This window comes from Rattus norvegicus, chromosome 11 (assembly GCF_021556685.1).
Source record: "Rattus norvegicus strain SHRSP/BbbUtx chromosome 11, alternate assembly SHRSP_T2T, whole genome shotgun sequence".
Lineage (NCBI taxonomy): Eukaryota > Metazoa > Chordata > Mammalia > Rodentia > Muridae > Rattus > Rattus norvegicus.
In genome coordinates this window covers 47266129-47284241 of record NC_141544.1, presented here as the reverse complement: position 1 = coordinate 47284241, position 18113 = coordinate 47266129, and positions in this window count along the sequence as shown.

Below are 18113 nucleotides of genomic sequence, written 5' to 3'. Positions count from 1 at the left end.
TTACACACGTGCAGTGGCCTGGGTACTCATGCACACACCAATAATAAGCCAAACTCTTCTTGGTTGTAAAGTTAATTTTGCCAATCATCACCTTTTTACCACGTAAGTGTCTGACCTCTTGCATACCCACACACTCATATGCGCATATTATATGTATATATATATATATAATGTGTATATATATGCACAAACGCATGCAGCACATACATATATGGGCACAAACACACAAAAATTGTGTTAAACAATTTAACCCAAAACATTGACATAATAGGCCTATTCAAAGGCAATGAAATTTAAGACAAATTACTCTTATGAAAAATACCATATTTTCAAGCACAAAATTTGTGGCTCAAATAGAATCGTCTTCAAATTTTGCAAATCTCTTTAATGCCTGGATTATAGAAGAAACTGGATCTTGTGCCTGCCCCTTCAGTTAGTCTGTACATTAACACACCTTGAGAAGCTTCTGGAAAACATTACACACTCAGAGATTGAGCATGAATTAGTAATATCTTACTATTATTTTGAGAATAAGTCTGGTGTCCTAGACCCCCTGTGATATACTCTCTAGAGCACAGATCTCGAGAACCTCTGATGTTGGGAGAAGGGATGGGACTGGAGTAGAACACAATCTATCGGCATGCAGTGTGTCTGTTAGACCATATATTCTAGTGCAGCACCCCTCCTGGCCCCTTCACACTGTTTCACCCTCATACCCCAGGTACCAATGCCCCAAACAGCTCTGTGCAAGCCTTAAAACAGATCCATACAGGAGCCACTTGTTGCTCACCCTAGAAGGAATGGGTTAGCCTCTACAGATTTACCTAGAGCCCCAAATAGGTAGATAGGGGTAGATAAACACCCTCTCCCCCTAATCCCCTAGGACACAATTCTGTTGTGTTCCAGCAACTTCTCTGAAAGTCTGTGGGACTGAGTCACCGTTGCCATGGGGAACTGAGCCACTGTTGCCATGGCACCAGTGCTCACCAGGCCTGTGCTGGCTTCTCTTCCTGCTGCTTCTCTCCCTTTGCTACCCACTCCAATTTCCAATAGCCGCCTACACACTCTGTCAGAAGCCGGACCTTCAGCTTTGATGCTTTGTTTGTGAAGATTGTGCGTCAACTGCGGCTGAGATGTAGGATGTATATCCCTGCTGCGTGGCAGAATTCAAGAAAAGTATTTGAAAGCCAGACATGGTAGGTAGAGGCAGAAAGATCCCAAGGTCAAGGTCATGTTAAGCTACATAGTTTGAGATCAGCCTGGGTTTAATAAGAGTGAGAGGGACAGGTTTAAAAAAAAAAAAAAAACCTCAGCATTTTGCAGTCTGCTTAAATAACATAAACTACTCCAAACAAAAAAATGTCAATTTTAAGCATTTTACTCTAATGGTTAAAAGTTGTAGAAAGATTGAGATTAAAAGTCTAGATGTAAGATTGCCTAGCTGTAAGACAGCAGAATTTCAGTGGCTTGACATGACAGAAGTTTATTTTGCTGTGGTTTTTTTTTTGTTTTGTTTTTTGGTTTTCTTTTTTTTTTTTTTTTTTTTTTTTGGTTCTTTTTTTCGGAGCTGGGGACCGAACCCAGGGCCTTGCGCTTCTTAGGCAAGCGCTCTACCACTGAGCTAAATCCCCAACCCCTGCTGTGTTTTTAAGAATCGTTTTGAGACAGTTACCGAATCTGATGCCCATGGATGAGAAGAGCAGATGTGTCCACATTATCTATGTGGCCCATGACCAAGGACCTCAATGCCTTAATAGCACACAAAGTTGTGAGCACCGACAATGTATGGAAATACATTTGAGGACCAGGAGAGTCAGGGATTCAGAGCAGTGGCCTTGCAGGAGCAAGTATACACATAGACCAATATTTATGTATAATATAATATATATAATGTATATGATAAGAGGGAAGCTACCATCAAGTCAGTCCATGCTTGTCTTGAATCGGCAAATGTAGCATTCACAAACTTTGCTTTATGAGCCACAGTAACAGGTGACCTCTTGATCAGAGCCGGAAGGCACTAGCCAAAGCTTTACAAAGCCTTATTCAGATGCCACGTTAACCGTGTCATAGTCAACCAAAGTTGTCACTTTTGACAAAGCCGTCCACCTGTGTCAGGAATCTTGTTTACATGGGCCTACCATAGCTATGAGTCAGCCCACATCAACTGTTTCAGCTGTCCTAGGAGGCCCTTCCTCTCCCTGTGACATTGGTCTCCCTTCTAGCTGTTCTGTCAATGTTCCAAGAGTTGGCCCATCCTTAAAGAGACTCAGTCACTCAGCATCACGTGAAGGACATGAACACCTGCCAGCGAGGGAATTCCAGGGTCCACCTTGCAACGGATACCCCGGAGTTCCAAAAGATTTGTAAAGTTCAAGCTAAAATCAGTCCTTCTTCCTTCAACCTAGACATGAAGCTGAGGGTGTGGGCCAGCCATGCGCGCCGAGGAAACTGGAGGAGAACAGCTGACAGAGCAACAACTGTGCAGATCACTGGAAGGATCACAGGATCAGTGGCTACTATTTGTCACAAGACTGAGCTTCCGAAGGTTCTAGGCAACGTACCCACATCCCAACAGGGGTTTTACAAGTATACCCCGGTCCTAAGATGCGAGATAGATGTAGTGTCACTGTATTCTGGTCACGACCCCCCTTCTCACTTTATTATGGTTCCCTATTGTCCCTTCATGGCAAAGATTCGGAATCATTTGTTGTGGGACCTCCCCCGACCCACCCTCCCCCGGCTCATGGGTGCTTGCTCTATCTGAGACCATAAGACAGTGCATATTTTTAGTGCATGGTGTTTGCTCTCCCTGCCTCTCTGCCTTTCCCACACTCATAGGGCCCAGTTGTCCACCTCTGCACTTTTCTCTAAGGGCACAGGCTCAGTGCTCACTGCCTGTAGGTGGCCAGCAGACCACCCTTAGTCAAGTCTCCCACATGGACACTTCACACCCACTCTCTCAGGCTCCGTCACTCCACCCAGTCTCAGGACCCAGGATTGCTGCTGGGGTCTAGAGGCCTCTGGCATCTCCATAATGTTCTCCACCTCCCTTTGACATAAGTTCCTCTTTTAAGTTTGGTACACCGCAGCCCAAGCTAGGGGCCACGTCCCTTGCAGGAGGGACCTCCGTTTCCTCTGGGCATGTGAAGGCGAGAGAAATAGTACACGGGACTGCTTCGAAGTGCCTGGGCACATCGGCTCGTGCCTGTATCCCAGCAGAGGCTGAGGCACAACTGTTATAAGTCTGAGGCTATGTGGGCTACAAAAGGAGTGCCAGTTCAGCCCGGACTGCAGACGAGCCTGTTTCAAAATGAAGATAGAGTGTGCCCTGTGTGAGCCCTCTTGTTTCTGCTCGCTGGCATGTGGATTTAATGGTGGAATCTAGATGCCTCCTCGTCATTAGGAAAAGAAGCCATGCAAGGACAGAGAGAAGAAAGGGCAAAGCCCAAAGGCTGCCAGCAATGTGGATAGCACAGAAATGGCTGCTCTGCTGCTTCAGCCACTGTTCTTTGGATTTTTCTAATTACAGACGAAGCTACGCTAACACGGTTCTCCTCATGATTCCACACACGAAGCCCGCAAACTTCCAGGAAGCCCTTAGAATTCTGTTCTCTGTTTTGAAGTGATCAAGAACTAGCTATGTAGGAAGACTTTCAAGTGAATGTTCCCAGGCCTATTAAGTCTGGAAGACCTTAGAGTCCTCAACAGCACCCTGGAGGCAAGAGGTGGGCTGGAGACCACACGCTGAGAGTGAGTGGGGCCTTCAGAACCAAAAGCCTGGGTGGGGATGGGCTCCAGACCGCCTTCCACCTGCTCAAGAGGTTGTTTCCTGAGGGGTCTCCACCCCAGCCCCTTCCAGACACCACTCGCAAATGCCCAATAGGCACGCCAGCTTGCACGAAAGCTGTCCTCTGCAGAAGAAACCTCGAGCCTGGGACTGTGATTCCAGGAATGGAGCAGAAAGATAGCGTCCTTATTCTTTGGTCGATCTATAGCAGAAAAAAAATTAGCAAAATGTCAGGACATGGCTCAACAAACACCATATGTCCTGCTTGTGATAATACAGGAAATAAAGAAGTGATACACGTTTTAATTTGTAAATTTGAATAGTAATATGGTGCCGAGTGCTTATTTCAGCTAGAAAATAAATGTGCACTAAAATGGCTGAATTTCAAGGAGCAATGGGAAGAGTGAGTCTGGCTTTCTCAGGCCCAAATTAAACAGCCAGTGCCCTGCTTCCCAACAATCTGACCTTTTGGAGGTTATTCTGCCTCTAAGTTTCAGTCTACAAAACAGCATTCTTCATACAGTCTTTTGGGAAAAAAGAAACACATGAGACGCTGAAAACCCTTCTTCCCCTCATGTACTGGCTGCTCTCAGGTGTCAACTGACACAAGCCACAGCCATCAGAGAGGAAGGAACCTCCATGAGATCCAGTTGTAAGGGGCCATCCCTGGGCTGGTGGTCCTGGATTCTATAAGAAAGCAGGCTGAGCAAGCCAGGGGAAGCAACCCAGTAAACAGCACCCCTCCATGGCCTCTGCATCAGCTCCAGACTCTAGGTTCCTGTGCTGCTTGAGTTCCTGTCCTGACTTCCTCCAGTGATGAACTATGACCTGGAAGTATAAATCAAATAAACCTTTCCTCCAACTTGCTTTTTGATCATGCTGCTTCATCCACAGCAATAGAAACCCTAAATAAGACACCTCAGTTGGCTCATAAGTCAGAATGCTTGCCATGGTAGCCATGTTTGTCCTCATGGAGACCGCCCTGGACCTCATCCTCACCAACCCTCACCTGTCTGTCTCAGCTCCCTATGGCAGCAGCAGATGACTAACAGATCATCTCAGGTAATCAGTTGCTCTCAGCAGTAGGAGTTTCTTCTCTCACATTCCAGAAGCCAAGGGTGCAAGAGAGGTTCCTTAAAGACCAAGGCTGCCATTAAGGTTGGCACCCTACGGAGGCGTTAGGAAAACCATGCATTCCTTCTGGTGGCTGTCTTTCTATGGCTGCCTCGGGGGCCCCATGGTTCTCTTCCTGGCAGCATGAATCAAAAGTCCCTGACCTTTCTCCTCCCAGAGACACTTATGAATAGAGTTAGGGCTTTTCTATAATCCAGGCTGATATCTTCATGGTAATACTCAATCACATCCTTAAAGCACCTTGTTTTTGTTTTTATATGGTAACTGGGATGGTTAGTATTCATTGTCACCCTGATAAAATCTAGAATCACCTGGAAGATTGATTATCTTGGGGAGATGAGCCTCGGGACATATCTCATTGATTATCTTGGGTGCATTACTGTTGACTTGTCCACTGTGGGCAGCGCCATTCCCTGGCAAGAGGCCTGGGCTCTCTAAGGAGAAGGGTGCTGAGCAGTGTCAGCATTCATTGCTCTCTGATTATGAGTGCAACAAGGCAAAGCTGCCCCCAGCTCCAGCCACCTTCACCTGCCCACATTGAACTGTGGCTAAAACTAATCATTTCCCCCTGTAAGCTGCTTTTGTATTTAATAACAGTGGCAGGAAAAGAAACTCAGACAGCAGCACTTATAAACCCCAGAAATTAAAGTCTGATGTTTTTGAGGGCTGTTTCATTTTACTAAAATATTAATGTTTTACTAAATATTGGAGCACAATTTACAATTCATCTTTAAAAAAAAAAAAAAAGGCTGGCGATATACCTCAGTGGTGCAGTGTTCATCCACTAATCATAAGGCCCTGGGTTCAATCCTCCATGCAAAAATAAATAAATAAAATTAGGCCAACCTAGTCTACATTGCAAGTTCCAGGCCAGCCAGAACTACATAGTGAAGAAAGAGAGAAAGAAAGAAAGAAAGAAAGAAAGAGAGAGAGAGAAAGAGAGAGAGAGAGAGAGAGAAAGAAAGGAAGAAAGAAAGAAAGAAAGAAAGAAAGGAAGGAAGGAAGGAAGGAAGAAATTTATTTCCTCTAGACTAAGAATGAAGCCAGTGTGTTGAAGATGGCAGATTCTCCACAGCAGAGCCATAACACTGAATGCCTGACTCCTGGAAGCACCAACTGACATAGGTCAGGGGTGTTGTATAAGAAATAGAGATAGGTTGGGGATTTAGCTCAGTGGTAGAGCGCTTGCCTAGCAAGCGCAAGGCCCTGGGTTCGGTCCCCAGCTCCGAAAAAAAAAGAAAAAGAAATAGAGATAGAAAGATAAAAGGAGACAGAAGAAAGGAAGGAAATAGGGAGGAAGCAAGTGAGGAGGAAAGGAGAGAGGGGAGGGAGCAGCAAGACTACTGTCCAAATCCATCCCTACTTTGTGCCTGTTATGTGCTATGCACAGAACACAGGGTCCCTCATGAATGTGGTTGTCTGTGCTATTCTCAGGGTCTCTCACGTATGTGGTTGGTTGTGTGTTCTCAGGGTCCCTCATGGATGTGGTTGTCTGTGTTGTTCTCAGGGTTCCTCACATATGTGGTTGACTGTGTATTCTCAGGGTCCCTCACATATGTGGCTGTCTTCATTGTTCTCAGGTTGTTACTGTTTGCAGCTCTTGCCTAAATGCTGCAAAGAGAAAAAACTGGTAAAGGGTTCTTAAGAAGGGCCTGATGCTCTGGCCTCCTTTGAATCATAAGATGTCCTGCTTCACCTTCGGGGGCTGAGCCTTCTGTCTCTTCTGCCGAGAACAACCCTCCACCCACTTCCCCTCACCATTTCTTCCTTCAGACTTTGATTCCCCCAAGATGGCTTTCTCCTGTCTCCCATCCTGTGATCACATCCTTGCCTTCTGGGGGACATTTCTCACCACCGTCATTTCATGTTTGTTGCATGCATGCTCCACTAGGCCAGGGACACCGTCTCACCTGTCACCTCAGCTCCAAGGCCTGGCTCCACATGCAGGAGAACATGGGCAATGCCTGTGATGGAAGCAGTAGCCCAGTGGAGAGAGGCGAAGTGTATCTGTGGAGCCTCCCATCCAGAGTGTTAGCTGCTAGACCCTGGCTCTAAATAATAGCTACAGGGACAGACAGACAGACAGACACCATTTGCTTGCCTCAGCTCTGAAGCTCGACACTTCAGCTGCTCTTGTATACCTGTTTGCAATGGCTTAGCAAAGGGTCTGAGGAGAGAAACACATGGCCTGTCCAAAATCAGTGCGTGACGCAGGACGGTGCGATGCCACACCTGCAGACCGAACCTGGCTTTTTGTGTTCCCCATTCCGTACTCCTCAATCCCATCTCCTTAGATGGCTTAACTTGTGTCCAGCTTTGCCTCTCTCCTCCTGGGTTCAATTCCCATCATCCTCCCCTCCCCCAAATCCAGAAGTTCTGATAAATCACTTGTAATGAGGGATGAAGCCACTTCTACATTTTAAGGAGTGAATCATGGAAGGGCCTATTTTGGAAGAATCCCTGTAATACACTAGAATTACTAAAGAATGTCCCACTGACTTTCAAGTTTTGCTGACATCAGCAATTTCCCCCTTACTGAGGTTTATGAAGCCAGTCTGATGGCAACTCGGGGAGGATTCACCTCATCGCCACACCCGAAGATTAAATTTGCTGTGTGTGAAGGACAGATAAACTGCTAAGGGACAAAAGGCAATCAGAAAAAAATGGCAGGCACCCAAATTAAAGAACTGTCAGCCTAGCGCAGGTTGTGTGAGGGATCGATCTGTCGTTTCCCTTGTCTGTGGACCTAGTACAGCTATGGGAAAAGTACCTGACATGACCCAAGAGACAGACCAGCCCCACCATTTGCCTCATAAGTAAAATTTCCAGGCAATGACGCTGAGGTTGGCTTTTCCATCACTCCTCAGTGGTGACCTTTGTTTGACCTTGAGAATAACTCTACCTTTCCTGGCCAAAACACAGAGTGTGTGTCAAGACTGACTGACAGCCCATTCTCCAGTGTTATTCAGTGTGTGATCTAAGTTGATGATATCTTTGCCTTTTCAAATTTTATCTTACAAAAGAAATAACTTCCCCGAGCCATCCTGGACATTGGGCAGGACCACACACCAGGTACAGGTGTGTGAGGAGTTTGAAAGGTGACTTTTATCTGTTTTATTTTGGATTCTTTCCCCACTCCAACATTTATCTAAATGAATGCAGAGGAATAATCGAGCTGAACCTGTCCTCTGCTTGAGCCTACGAGACAGTCTACCTCCATGCATTTAGGTTCCTAGAAATGTGCCTTGCTGTCAGCCGAAGTTAATAAGTGGCACCAAAACAAACTGGACAGAGCCCTGCTTCCAGACCCCCTCCCTGGCACACCTGTTTGAGGATTAAAGATCTGAAGGTAAGGGAGTCAGATCAAATATCCAGCCCTTCAAAGAGAATGGCTTCCTTGAAGTGAAATCCCCAAACTTGCCCTCCTCTTCACCTCCTCAGTTCTTCCTTATCAGGCATCTTGTCACCACCGGATTAGTGGGAGTTACCTCAATGGAAGAAACCAGACTTTCTGTGTTGGGGCAATCACGATGATGACATGGACTGAGCAGCTATGATGATTGACAGGTAACAGCAGAATCAGTCAAGATGGTCTGTGGACAGACTGACTGTGGAAAATAAAACAAACTTGATTAGAAGTCTGTAAGATCTGGACAAAGGTTATTTTGTAATTATAGAGTTTTAAACATATGTATAAATCATGGACATAGAATAGGACTGGATTTTAATCGGATCGCATGGTCACCTGTCAATATCACTTACTTCTGAATATCAAATCGATACTTTAAGTTATAACAAATAACAAACACTGAAATCACCCTAAAATAGCCACTTTTGAGTTGTATGTATGGTTAACAAAGTGAAATGCCACATGATGACTACAACGTCATGTGACAGTGCACTGTGATCATTTAACAATATAGAACAGGGCCTCTGTATCGATACATTGTAACTTTACAGGCCTCTGTATCGATACATTGTAACTTTACAGTCTTCTGTATCGATACATTGTAACTTTACAGACTTCTGTATCGACACATTGTAACTTTACAGTCTTCTGTATTGATACATTGTAACTTTACAGACTTCTGTATCGATACATTGTAACTCTACAGTCTTCTGTATCGATACATTGTAACTTTACAGACTTCTGTATCGATACATTGTAACTTTACAGTCTTCTGTATCGATACATTGTAACTTTACAGACTTCTGTATCGATACATTGTAACTTTACAGGCCTCTGTATCGATACATTGTAACTTTACAGACCTCTGTATCGATACATTGTAACTTTACAGTCCTCTGTATCGATACATTGTAACTTTACAGACTTCTGTATCGATACATTGTAACTTTACAGTCCTCTGTATCGAAACATTGTAACTTTACAGACTTCTGTATCGATACATTGTAACTTTACAGACTTCTGTATCGATACATTGTAACTTTACAGACTTCTGTATCGATACATTGTAACTTTACAGACTTCTGTATCGATACATTGTAACTTAGTCCCTAAAGTCCTTACTAATATACCTAAACTGAGATGTTTATAAATATCATAAAATACGTTTATATTAAAACCTCTGTCCTTAGCTCTGACTCTATCCTTAGCAAAGACCTTTAGAAAGGTAACCAATATGTCTTTCAAATATTCTTCCCACCCCCTGCTGAGAAAGCGCTGGGAAGGTAGCCTCAATTGTAGGTTTTGTTCCATTAACATTTTTTTCTTTTTTTTTTTTTCCGGGGCTGGGGATCGAACCCAGGACCTTGCACTTCGTAGGCAAGCGCTCTACCACTGAGCCAAATCCCCAACCCCCATTAACATTTTTTTGTTTTGATTGTTGTTGGTGGTGGTTGTTTTTGAATTCCCAAGTACTGTAGTCTCAGCACTTGGGAAGTTGAAGCAGGAGGATCATCAAGACAAGGTTTACAAAGTATGACTCTGTCTCAAAAACAAAAAAACAAACAAACAAACAAAAAGGTGGATCTCTAACTCCAGTCTCCAGCCTTGTCTACAAAGTAAGTTTCAGGATAGCCAGGGCTACAACAGAGAAAAGTTCTAGTGAAAGCTGCTTCTGCACACCCAGGAGGCAGAAACAAACTTACACACAAACTCAAACTCGTTTTTTACAACTCTCTTTACACAAAGCAATTCTTTGATGAGAATGGAAAGGTCTATGAATCTGGTTCAAATCCCCAGTGGGTCTGTGTCTCTTCTGAGAGATTCACAGCAGCTTCCTGTAGTTCGTGAAGGCGGTGAGCAGCTCTGACTGGCCTGGCACACGGAGATCTGACCATAGACATTTACATGCCGCCAAGTCCTCTGCAGTGCCCTGTTAAACTGCCTCCATCACATTTTCTTTCTTTCTTTCTTTCTTTTTTTTTTTTTCTTTTTCTTTCGGAGCTGGGGACCGAACCCAAGGCCTTGCGCTTGCTAGGAAAGCACTCTACCACTGAGCTAAATCCCCAACCCCTTCCATCACATTTTCAAACAGAGAAAACAGAGACCACACCTCCTCAACTATCCTGACTTCCTGTGCCTTGGGAGAGTTACCATGGAGATGCACAGTTCTGCATCACTGCCAAGAGCTCTCATGACTGCCTAGTGCACAGCCGGGTAATCAACTGCTAGAAAAAGCCAGTGCAAGCAGCTTTCCGATAACCTCTTAATTATTACCGCGGAGATTAGAAAGCTCCCTTTTCATCTTCGGCTCTTTCTGCATAGCCACACAGTCAGTGCCTTTAAGAAAATCCTTTTTTTCCCCCAGTGAAATTTCATCTTGACAACATTTTATCTCATTTGTTAAGTGTCCTGGAAGCCCAAAACCTGGCTGGCCTTGGGCTCTGGCTGGCTAAGATGTAATGCGGTTCCCTTTCTTTCATTTCTTCTAAGGTCAGGGCAGACCTGGTTTTGCTTGCATGTAGGGAGGCTGGAAGGAAGCAGGAAGCCATCAGATCTCTGTTGTGTTGGTCCCATTCATGTTTTGTGATTCTTCTTTCTTTCTTTGGTGCATCAAATTCAGGGGCGTGGCCCTGAGACATGGTTGACCTACATCCTGAATCCCGGGTGTCTGGATCCCAGGTGGCTCCTCCTGCACCCCTGATGCTTGAGCTCCTAGTCTACATAGCCTCTCCCCTCACTGTGCAGCTCCAGTGTGTTGTACGACAGGGGAAGCTTCTCAGCAAAAGCTACTCCTTTTCCTCCCTCAGCTTATAATCCCTTCAGCTCCTCTCCCTCAGCCTCGCAGCATCAGCACCTGGCCAACCTCCACCTGCCTCCCTGTCTGTCCTCCCTGCAGTCCTCCTGCAGCAGCTGCTCGGTACCCATCTCATTCTGCAGATTCACCTCGCCTCAGGGCACTTGCACAGGGCTCTCCACTCACCTGTGAAGCTCTTCTGGCCTTTGCCGTGGCGAGGGCCTCATGCTTGGTATGCTGGTCACCATACATGGCTCGACTGCGACTCCCCTTGTTCTCCAGTCCATCGCTCATGGCACACACGCACTTACGGGTGTAGTGCAGACCATCTCTTCTCACCGGTGGGTGTGCGTGGGGAGCCTTGTTGGAGTCTTTCAAAATTTGCGATATTTTGCTGCTCTGTGTTTATGTAAAGTAATGAATAATGAATTCCTAGAAAAAATTAAAAAAAAAATAAATAATAGGAACCCAGTTATTTTATTTTCCTGAACTCTGCAAACATGAAACTCTCTGTCAAAATGTTGTGGAAAGTTTTGAACATGCACCTTCCACTCTGTTTATCATAGCCTGGTAATGCCTGGGCTGGGGCCTGGCCTCAACCATTGGCGTTGGAGGCCTTGTTTACTCTTCCAGATACATAGAAGTCTTATGGGGTGAGGGGGGTCCCCTATCTTAATCATATGCTGTATCTCAGGTCTGGCATGGACAAGGTTTGTGTTTTTTCAATGGTCTGAGTATGTGTGTGTGTTCGTGCATGCATTTACTATGGTATGGGGGCTGTCTTAGAGTCCCCATTGCTGTGAACAGACACCATGACCAAGGAGACTCATATAAAGGACAACATTTAATTGGGGCTGGTTTACAGGTTCTGAGGTTCAGTCCATTATCATCAAGGTGGGAGCATGGCAGCGTGCAGGCAGGCATGGTGCAGGAGGAGCTGAGGGTTCTATATCTTATTTCGAAAGCAAACAAAAGACGGACTTCTAGGCAGCTAGGAGGAGTGTCTCAAAGCCCATCCCCACAGTAACACACTTCCTCCAACAAGGCTGCATCTCCTTCATTCATTCACACACACACACACACACACACACACACACACACACACACACACACACGAGAGAGGGGGGGTTCTTTTCAAGGCCCATTTTCAGCTGATCTGTGGGAATATATATGCATCATTCTGGAGGTCAAGACAGTTAGACGTTGGCAATCTCAGGCTCCACGTTTTGTATCCGGATCCAGGACAGAAGGCAGTTTCAACTAAGGACATAAACTTCTTCCTTCTTCAGCCCTAAGTGTAGAATAGAGCCATTCCCAGAAGTCAGGGAGGAAATGGCAGCTCTTCAGGGAGAAAGCCAGCTGCCTGCTGTGTGCAAAGGGGCTGGGCAGAGCAAGGGCGTTGGGTGATCTCTGGCGGAAGTCCTGGGGCGGGCTTTTCAGACGTGCTGCATGCCACACCAAGCCCTGGCTTGCCAAGTGTCCTGATGGACTCATCCCATTCTCAGGGAAGTCATGCACCGGAGGGCCTCCCCCTTACCTCCCCTATGACTCACGTGTGTACAGATGGCTGCACACATCGGCGCGGAGTTCAGTACAGACCTTGGTCTATAACGTGTACAACAGAATGAAAATTTATGGTGGCTTAGCTCAAAATTAGTCAGGACTGAAGTTTTTGTACAGAGCATTGCAGGGTTTTTGTTTTTAAGATTTATTTATTTATTTTGTGAGTACACTGTCGCCGTCTTCAGACACACCAGAAGAGGGCATGGTTCCCATTCCAGATGGTTGTGAGCCACCATGTGGTTGCTGGGAATTGAACTCAGGACCTCTGGAAGAGCAGTCAGTGCTCTTAACCGTTGAGCCATCTCTCTAGCCCCAGGACAATCACTTTGTATCTGCTTTCTGGCTCCCACTGCTGTTGGGATGTCATGGGTCTACTGCTCTAGTTGGACGTGGGAGAATGGAGAGTAAATATGAGGCATACTAAAGTCTCATGCACTAGCCAACTTATTCAGAGCATCAGACAGTTTGTACTCTGAGGGTTAAGAGTGGCCCGAGTAAAGCATACAATCACAGGAATGAGCCACACGAGGCAAAAGCACGTCCTTCCACAGAGGCATATAAACAAATGCTAGTAGCTGGGTATAGTGAACAGCCTAAGGTAAATTCACCCCTGTCCGCTACCCTGGGAGGAGCACATTCCAAGAACATCTATGGTTTTGAAGAAACGAGAGTCATGAGACTTTGGTTTCATGGCGTTTCCTCAGAGTTACTCGGAGTCCATTCGTTGGACCTCATTCTTTGACCATATTCCTGACAAAGCGGCAGAGCACAGAGTGGTGACTCGGCCCATCTTTGGGAAAATGTTTTTCACTGGTGGCATTCCCGTTTTCTTCATCTGCAGTCCTTTCTCAGCTACATGGCTGCAGGGTCCCCACTCCCCAGCCTACCTCGGGGCAGTGCTGCCTCTCCTGTGCCACAAACAGAGCCCATGAGCTCAGATGCTGGCTCCCTGATGTTTTTCATTAGAGTTCAAATACCCAAATTTGAACTTCAGTTCCTTGACTGTCCGAGGGGAAGCCACAGCGCTATGTGCATTATGAGATGAACAAAAGGTACGAGCCAGTACCCAGGGCAGAGTGAACACCGAAAAGCTTGTATGTAACTGTGTCACCATTGTCACTGAGGACACTCAGGGACACACAGAGAGCAACCCAGGGCAGGAAGGCGGCTGGGCATCGGAGATGGGAAGGACCCAAGAACAACTAACAGAACTCTTTTTTTTTGGGGGGGGGGGAGCTGAGGACCAAACCCAGGGCCTTGCGCTTGCACCACTGGGCTAAATCCCCAACCCCTACTAACAGAACTCTTAGTGATGATTTTTGTCTTCTGACCACGTCGTCTAGGTTTGCAACCTTCAGCGGATTGTCCAGTCCACCCCGCCAAAGGGATGTCTGCATCTATAGCTCTGCTGTTCATACGGTAGGCTCAACCATTTTCCTGGCTTGGCTTTCCCTCTGAGCTAAGCGATAGTTCCCACAGAAGGGCTGATAGAGCATGTGCCGCAGACAATACCTGCCGCGGGACAAACAAGACCACAAATGGAACGGACTCTTCACGGCCCGCATCTGTATCACGGCTGAATCCCTGGTTTTTTTCTAGACAAGTTGCCAGTGGTCCACCACAGCTGGACCGTCACGGTCGGCCTCAGGCAATAACAGCACTGTTTTGACGAATGCAGAACATTGCTCCTTTTTTTTTTGTCTATTAAATAGAATGTATTTGAATGAAGAGGGTGTGCTCTAAGTGAGCACCAGATCAAGGGTTGATTAAAAACAGCCTTAATGGGTTGGGGATTTAGCTCAGTGGTAGAGCACTTGCCTAGCAAGCGCAAGGCCCTGGGTTCGGTCCCCAGCTCTGAAAAAAAAACAAACAAACAAAAACAAACAAACAAACAAAAAACAAAAAAACAGCAGTAACAAAAGCAAAACAACAGGAAAACAAAAATCAAACAAAAATTACCTATAATTCTAGCGTGTAAAAAGCTGAGGTTGGAGGATTACAGTTCGTAAAACTAGCTTAAGCGTTTTAGAGCAGGTTCCAGATCAGCTTTCGCTGCACAGATAAATCTTGTCTTAAAATAAAAAAAAAAAAATAAAAATAAAAAATAAAAGAAAATGAAAACGGGTAAGAGCTAGTGCTAACCTCCGGGCTCTGGAACTGAGCTGTTTTGAAGGCTTGAAACTCAGACCTCGGTGCTGCTAGCAGGTGGTTGACCCTAAAGGAAGTAGGACCACAGATCACTGGGCACACACCCTTCTAGGGCATATCTGGCTGCTCTCTCTCTCTCTCTCTCTCTCTCTCTCTCTCTCTCTCTCTCTCTCTCTCTCTCTCTTTTTCTTTTGATTCCCAGACACCATGAGGTAAAAACAGCTTGTTCCAGCAAGTTCTCTCCAGTAGCTGTTCTGCCTCATCTCAGCCCCAGAGGCAATGAGATCGAGCACCGGTGACTGAAACCAGGGGCCTGCAGAGACAGCTAAGTCATTAGAGGGATTAGCACATGGGCACGGGGGCCTGAGTTTGATCCTCAGGACCTATGTAAGAAAGCCAAGCATAGTACCGTGTTTGTGACCAGGAGGGGAGGCAGAGTCTTGGGGTTCACTGGCTGGCTGAATCAGTTCACCGAATCAGTAGCCCCAATAGCAATTGGGAGACTGTTCCAAAAGCAAGGTGGCTAGAAGCTGAGGAGAGCATCCAAGGAAAGTGTTCCTGTCTTATCTGCCTACAGCAGCCTTAACCAGGTTGGCAGATGGTAGTAACTCGATTAATATTGGTTGTTGGTAATGTACCATGCAGCCACACGGAGATGTGTCCAAGCTCCAGAACACATGTTAAAAACAAAAGCATAGGGAAAGTGTACACTCAAAATCCCTGAACTGGGAGACACAGACTCCTCCCAGGGCCTCACTAGCTGGCCAGCCTAGCCTAACTGGTGTGCTCCAGGAAGTGAGACCCTGACTCAAACACTCGAGGCAGATAGCAGTGAAGAAGAAAGCAGTGGAGGTTGCCCACATATTTGCACACGCGTGCATGTGCACACACAAGGATGCAGCTACAAGCACACATGACAAATAAATAAGTAAATAAAACTTTGAAACTATAAGCAAAACAAGCCTTTCCGGTTTTTTAAAGGTTTATTTATTTTATTTATATGAATACACTGTCGCTGTCTTCAGGCACACCAGAAGAGGGCTTTGGATCCCATTACAGATGGTGAACCACCATGTGGTTGCTGGGATTTGAACTCAGGACCTCTGGAAGAACAGCCTGTGCTCTTAACTGCTAAGCCATCTCTCCTACCCACCTTGCCTTTTTTTAAGTTATTACAGGTATTTTGTTTCAGGGGTAGAATGCTGACTAGCACAGTCCCAAGCTGTCTCCTTGTTGCCTCTTAAACAGTTTGTTCAAGGCAAAGGTCACTGACACAGATTTCCCACCGACAGGCTTGGCAAAGGTCAGATTATACTTAACAAAGGTCAACCTTTGTTAAGGGTTGGCAGGAGAGCAGGAATAAAGAGAAAGAAGAGTGGTTCTGTCATTTTATTTAAAGAAGGTAAAAAGCCATTTGCTCCTCTTAGGATCTGGTATAGCCAAGAGAATGCACGTCGTACATGCAGCCAGTGTGCAAGCCAGATGCTTTTCTTTGGCAAAAATCTAGGGACAAGCCACACACAGAGTAGCTAAACGTTAGCTACTCTTGGACAGGGTAACCTTGTGTTTAGATATAACAGGATTACAAAACTCCAGCAATCTTTTTGATATCTAGAAAAATAGTCCAAATATTCATCAGCAGAATAAAAAGCCTGCTATTGGGGTTGGGGATTTAGCTCAGTGGTAGAGCACTTGCCTAGGAAGCGCAAGGCCCTGGGTTTGGTCCCCAGCTCCGAAAAAAAGAACAAAAAAAAAAAAAAAAAAAAAAAGCCTGCTATTCAGCCAGACCCAGGACTGAAGTACCCATGCACACTACCTACAACTTGTGTGGATCTCAGAACATTGTGCATAAAACTCCCATTCACCAAAAGCTGCACACTATCTGATTTCATATGAAGGGGTCAAGAAGGGGTTTATTGAGATGGCTTACTGTGCAAGCATAAGGACCTGAGGTTCCATCCCCTGCACCCACCAACCCCAGACGGACGTGGTGGTCCACTTGGAATCCCACTGAGGAGCAGAAGCAGGAAGATCTATGAGGTTCATCCGCCAGGCAGCTTAGCTGAATTGGCAAGGTCTGTGTTTAGTGAGAGATGCTGTCTCAGAAATTGAGGTGGAGATCCACAGAGGAAGACACCCAATGTCAACCTCACACCTTCACATGCTTGCACACACACAGAGAGAGAGAGAGAGAGAGAGAGAGAGAGAGAGATACAAAGACAGAGAGTCAGAGAGAGAGAGAGACAGACAGAGATGGATGGACAGACAGACACACAGAGGCAGAGACAGAGACATAGACAGAAACAGACACACACAGAGAAAGACAGAGAGAGAGAGACAGAGACAGAGAGATGGAGGGAGATGAACAGACAGACAGACACATGGAGACAAACACAGAGGCAGAGACAGAGAGATAAACAGAAACAGACACACGGAGAGAGACAGAGACAGAGAGAGAGATAAACAGAAACAGACACATGGAGAGAGACAGAGACAGAGAGAGAGACAGAGACAGAGACAGAGAGACAGAGAGACAGAGAAATGGACAGATGGACACATGGAAACACAGAGAGAGAGGGGGGGGGAGAGAGAGAACCTATAAAGATGAAGAAGAGTAGATATGCAGTTGTGGCCAGCATTGAGTAATAGGGGATTGATAGTTAAAATGTAAAAGGAGCTTGTTTGGGGGGGTGGGGGTCAGAGTGTCTATCATTGTTTGTGGTAATAGTCACACAATTATTAAATTGTGTACATCGGAAGAAAAGTTATAGAGTTGATAGATTACCCCAGCATAACAGTTTAAGACCAAATGGATGGATGGATGGATGAATGAATGAATGAATGAATGAATGAGGCTGGACAGATGTCAAAGGGTAAAGATACTAGCCACACAGTTCTGGTGACTCAAATTCAATCCCTGGAACACACATGAAAAGCCAGATGTAAGGACAGACATCTTCAACCCTCTCCTACAGTGAGAGGGGAGGCATAAGAACAGGGGCTTCTCCATGTCTGCCCTTTTCCATAGCACGAAGACCTTTATACTTATTAAATGCTCCAAGCATTATAGCTGGGCAGATTCTGAACTATTCTAACGAGACAGTGCTGGCCTGGCCTACTCCCCACACACAGAGCCTGTACCTGCCATCTGGTGTACCCTAGCACCTCCTTCTTAGTTTGAATCTCAACGATGACCTTCTGGTCCCCACCTGAGACTCTCTCCCTCTCTCCAGGCACCATAGTCCTACCTTTACTCTCCTGCCAGCTATTGGCTG